Source organism: Lissotriton helveticus (genome assembly GCF_964261635.1).
Source record: "Lissotriton helveticus chromosome 1_1 unlocalized genomic scaffold, aLisHel1.1 SUPER_1_unloc_36, whole genome shotgun sequence".
NCBI classification, from domain to species: domain Eukaryota; kingdom Metazoa; phylum Chordata; class Amphibia; order Caudata; family Salamandridae; genus Lissotriton; species Lissotriton helveticus.
In genome coordinates, this window is record NW_027611677.1 from 410037 (window position 1) to 416036 (window position 6000).

Below are 6000 nucleotides of genomic sequence, written 5' to 3' on the forward strand. Positions count from 1 at the left end.
CGCCTGAGGCACGACCTGCTGTCCGCTGGAACGCTGCCCCCCGGGGGCGCACACGCCGCCATCCAGTCGCTGAGAAACATGGGCAGGAACAGGGCCAAGATGCCTGAGAGGGGCGCTGATCTAACGCAACAGTCTACTGGCTCAGAAGATCCACTGGCCTCGTCTAATGTAGAGATGGTGCCTCCAACGGGCCAGACATCGCAGGAGGCCAAACTGGACCTTATCCTGTCAGAGATACGGGCTTCCAGGGAAGCGATGGAAACGCGCATGGACCAAATGGCGACTGGCATGTCCCTACTACGCGCTGATCACAACAAGCTGGCGGAGAGGGTCACGGAACATAAACTGGCCCTGGACGATCTGATCCCGCAACAGACGGAGCATTCCACGAAAATGGAAAACATGGAGAAGCAGCTGAAACTAATATGGGCGAGGATGGACGATGCGGAAGGGCGGGCGCGCCGCAACAATGTGCGAATACTAGGAATTCTGGAGCGGAGTGAGGGGAGGAACCCGACGCAGTTCGTAGAGGCTTGGTTGAGGAACCTTGCAGGGCCACAGGTGCTTACGCCCCTATACAGCGTGGAGAGGGCGCATGGGATACCAGGTAAACCGCCAAGGCCGGGTGCGGCACCTCGTCCTTTAATAGCTCGCCTGCTCAACTACAAGGATAGGGATATAGTCCTGCGAGTGGCAAGAGAGAAGGCGCCTATACGCTTTGAGGACAAGACTATCTCGATTTACCCAGACTTCACCCCCACGGTGCAAAGGGCCAGGTCTACGTTCCTGCATGTGAAGAGACGCTTGCGGGACAAGAACCTGAAATATGCCTTACTGTTCCCAGCCCGCCTGAAAATAATTCACAACAACAAATCACTTTTCTTTGACACGGCTGAGGAGGCGGCGGAGTGGATGGAGGTGACGCTGACGCCGCCCAGCTCGCAAGACCCTCTTGCGGAGGGACAGCTGAGGGACGACCCGCCACGCGGGAGGGAGGAGAGGCCTGAAGAGGGTGCAGCACACGAGGAGGTGGAGATAACGAGCGGACCAGACGGCCTGACGGGACTGAGGGGGACACCGGAGAGGGCTCGGCTGACGGAGGCCGCACTGGCTGCACACAACGTGGGCGACGCGGTGGTCCTAGATAGCGCCTCTGATGCCAGGACGGAGGTATCTGGTTCTGCGGACAGCCTGCAACTTTTTCCGAAAATAACTGCACAAGAGGCGAATGAACTTTAACGGGACTTCGGAAGACACCGCTTGGTAATGTATAGCCTGCATGAAAGACCTTGGGCGGGCTAACCGGGGCCGGGGGTACGGACACTCGCTGGGGCACGCCGTAAGGACTCCGGCGAGGCCCAGGAGAGGGAGAACGGGACCACACCCCCAGGGCGCAGCAATGGTACTGTTTGCTTGTCACCCCAGTTGGGTGCTAGTGTTTGGACCTCATAGTTCTTTGAATGGGGACCTTGATGTTTTGGGGTTGTTAGTAACTGGGGCACACACGGCAGCAATTACTGGGAAGTTGGTAACATGGTTGGATACACCGAACCTAATTGTCGCAAACGGCCATGGGGTCACTTAGCAAATACAAAATGTGCACCTGGAATGTGAGAGGTATGAGCTCAATCCATAAAAGGTATAGGGTGCTTGCGCAACTGAATAGGAGACGTATTGCAGTGGCATACTTACAGGAAACACATCTGAATAGGGATGAAGGTGCTAAACTGCTCAAGAAGGGGAAGGGGCAACTATTTGCTACTACTTATTCTGTGTTCTCCCGGGGAGCGGCGATATGGATTAGGAACTCAGTCCCCTTCAAGGTGATGGAGGAGAGGTTAGACCCTGAGGGCCGGTATGTGCTTGTCAGGGGATTGTTGGATGGCTCCCCTGTTGTGCTTGGCTGTGTGTATGCACCGAATGTGGGACAGGGGGGTTTCTTGACCTTGCTTAACAGAGTGATAGCTGACTGGTCGGAGAATGTGTGGATTATTGGAGGGGACTTTAATGCAGTCCTGGACATATCGCTGGACAGGTCCCACCCGCCACTGCAGGCTACTGAAAGCAGGCAACAGGTGGAAGCGCTTTCTCGGCGGCGGGTTGGGGGCTAGCAGATATTTGGAGATGCATGCATTTGACGGACAGAGAGTATACCTTCTTTTCCCCCCCCCCATGGCCTACACACGAGAATAGACCACATGTTTTGCAACATGACATTACTGGGGGAGATGGTAGGCTCAGAACACATGGGTAAGACCTTCTCGGACCACAATCCAGTCGAGGTCACGCTGAGATGGGGCAAGATACCCACGCCGATACCGACGTGGCGTATGTCCCCGGACCTGCTCGAGGACACCGTTTTTGAAGCTACCATGGCGGAACACATCGCACAACATTTACACATAAATGATGGCTCGGCTAGTACACGCCAAATAGAGTGGGATGCCTTCAAGGTGTATATAAGAGGGGAGGCATTGAACACACGAACAGGTATGAGGCGTATGGTCATGGAGAAGCTTAGTGATGTGGAGGGCCGACTGGCCATGCTGGAGAGGGAGGCTGCGGGCACGAACTTGCCTTTTACGCCATTGCAGGAGGCACACATTCAACACGCCGAGCTGTTGGAGGAACTGCGTGTCCTGGATTACAGGGAATATACATTTAGACAACATGCACACGTAGACAAATCCGGACCTCTATTGGCCCGGATATTGCGAGATGCCCCGGACCCTACTCCTGTGTTGGAGGTTATGGATCAATCTGGGAGGCTGGTGGCGACACAGTTCGGTGTAAACGTTGCCTTTCGTGAATACTATGAGTCGTTGTACGGCCCACATCGAAGTATGTCTGATGAGGCATTTGAAGAGTTCATGTCGGGAATCGAGCTGCCGCGCCTAGGTAGGACCCAGAGTGACGACTTGGCACGACCTATATCGGTCGCGGAAATACGACAGGCAATAAAAGCACTCCCAAGGAACAAGACCCCGGGAACCGATGGCCTCCCGGCTGAGTTTTATGGGGCGTATGTAGATTTGCTGGCCCCGCGACTACACGAGGTGTTCAACGAAGCGAAGAAAGCGGGTGGGTTACCGCAGTCTACGCTGCAGGCCCTGATTGTTTCATTGCCTAAGCCGGGTAGGGACAGTTTACGTTTAGCTAACTATAGACCGTTGTCCTTGTTGAACACCGATCACAAGGTACTGAGCAAGGTGTTGGCGACAAGACTGGCGCAATATGTCCCGGGCCTGATCCACCCGGACCAATGTGGTTTCGTGCCTGGCAGAAGCACGGCGATGAACCTGCGGAGGCTTAGCCAACTCATGCTTCACGAGCATTCACCCGTGACAACTGAGGGCTGTATATCGTTGGACCTGCGGCAGGCATTTGATTCCCTTCGTTGGGATTATATGTTTGCGGCGTTGGAACGGTTCGGGGTCCCGGCTGACTTCATTGCTGTGATCCGATTACTATACACCCGCCCCACTGCTAGGGTCCGCACGAACAGATGTATCTCACCTCAATTGGCTATAGCGAGGGGCACGAGGCAAGGTTGCCCACTATCCCCGCTGTTGTTTATTATGGCACTGGAACCGCTCCTGTGTAAACTCCGGCTTCAAGCACGGCACAGAGGTATCAAGAGGGGAGGTGTAACACATGTGGTGTCGGCATACGCCGATGACATCATCCTTTACTTGAGGGACTTAAAGGGGGGACTGGATCCCATCCCCAAGCTTTTTGAAGACTTTAGTGCACTCTCGGGCCTTACGATCAGCGAGTCTAAATCCCATGGATACTGTTTTGCTGCTCTGGAGGCAAGTGATCCCTTGTTTTTCCCACCTCACAGCTTCCAAATGGCGGAGACTACTTTCCGCTATCTGGGGATACAGATTTACAGAGGGGCGACAAATATGCTTGAGGGCAATCTGGGTCGGGCTGTGGCAGCACTGAGGTCGCAGGTACAATTTTGGACCGCACTACCATTGTCAGTGGCGGGCAGGGTGGCCGTCTCTAAGATGGTAGTCCTCCCGAGGCTCCTTTACTACTTTACGAACTTGCCCTTTATGGTCCCAGCTGCGGTATTTCGAACCTTGAATACCATACTAACGGAGCTGGTCTGGGGACGGGGCAGACGCCGCATAAGTTTGGCGAAGCTACAGCTACCCACGGCGGCTGGAGGGATGGGAGTTCCTGACTTACTGGCGTATTACTATGCGTGCCAATTACAGTGGCTGGCCTATTGGCTAGCGGGACGCAACCTGCACGAAATAGGCATGTCTGAAGAAGACAGGAGAAGGGGTGCCGTCCACACACTGTTGCTGCCCAACGCAGCGATCTGTGGGCAAGCTCCTCCCTTACTCAAGATGGCCATCTCCTGCTGGAGGAGAGCTGTGCGATACACGTCCCCCACCTCCTCCTACGCTCCCACAATACCATTACTGGGGATCCCATTGGGGACGGGAATTTTGTCTACACGGGCGCTCACCACATGGACGGATGCCGGGGTGTCGCAAGTGGGCGATTTTTTCAATGATGGACACATGATGACATTCGATAGCTTTGCGCAGTGGCAGTATCATAGCCAATGAGGTCTAACCGAGGCGCGATTATTGCTTATTGATGATGACATTCGATGACTTTTGCACAGCACACCACACGCCTGGGGGAATGTTCTTACTCCACGGAGGGGTGCGCAGCTACATCACACGGAATTGGGCACCGGCAGGCGACGAACCACTTGTCAACCCATTACACACGATGCTATACCTGATGGGTTCAGGGAGCCATTTAACGAAATGGATTGCCAGTGGTATTCGTGCGGGGAGGGCGATTTCGCTGCAGCCGCTGCATGAAGTGTGGGGGAGGGATGCAGGCCGGGCGTTTCAAGATAAGGAATGGGAGCGTGTTCTTAAATTCCCCAAGAGAGTCTCGAGAAACCCGAATTTAAATGTATACAACTTATGATCTTACACCGCGCGTACCTCACGCCTCACCGCCTGCATTTAATGTTTCCCACCGCGCCAGATTCCTGCCTTCGGTGTGGACTGGCGGATGCAAGGTTAATACACATGCTATGGGATTGCCCGAAATTGGGATATTTTTGGGCTACAATACACACTGCACTACACAGAGTGTCCCCCACCAGACAGTACAACACTATATCCTTTAGCTTGCTGGGACTAGGGACCGCTGAACGTAAAAGAAGTGTGGTCACGAGGTTCATTGACCTCGCACTACTAATGGCCAAGCGTGCTATTACCATGAGGTGGAAATCGAGCAGGCCACCTGACCCAGACGTATGGAAAGCGGAAGTAGTGAGGTGGGATAAGGCTGAGGGTATGGCATTACAGACCAAAGAGCGCAAAGGCTTGAGAAGGGTTCCTATATCTCTTGAGTGGAATGCTGTGATGATATCCTTTGAAACGGCTGAAGTGCACTCTACCACCGGGAGTGCGTCTGTGGATGACTGAAATGGGTAGAATGCCATGGGGATAACGTTTCCTTGGACTCACGTGCGCTTCTGTATGGCAAGGGACAGTAGCTCATACACAGACACAGGTGCACGAAAGAAGAAAAGAGTAGACATTTGGCCATGGCTGCGTTGTGGCTTATGGGACACAGAGGGCATTGCGACAAACCTTTGGAGAAACTAAGAGACGGATACGGATTGTACCACCATGGATAGTTGACACAATATGCTTACTTTGATGTGCCTGGGGAGGGATGCTGGGTGGGGGGAGTTGGGCGGGAAAAGTTGGGGTTGGGTGGAAATTTGAAAAGAAGAAAAGGTGATTGGAGCTAATACAGTATACCTGGAATATGTGCCTTCTTGAGCTGAACTGTACTGTGATGTTTTTGCAATGATATCCTGCAAATAAAAAGAATTAAAAAAAAAAATTACACCCAATGGGAACATTGTCCTATTCCCATAAAAGGCAGCTCAAATACCCTTTTGAATAAATTCACATATTTTACTGACTTTGATCGGTCTAACCCGAGCTC

General features: G+C 53.3%; 1 pseudogene; it reads left to right on the forward strand.

Annotated features, from left to right (window-relative positions):
* Window positions 1–4553: 4553 nt before the first annotated feature.
* LOC144805970 (U4 spliceosomal RNA) lies at window positions 4554–4619 on the forward strand (annotated as a pseudogene).
* Window positions 4620–6000: the final 1381 nt, after the last annotated feature.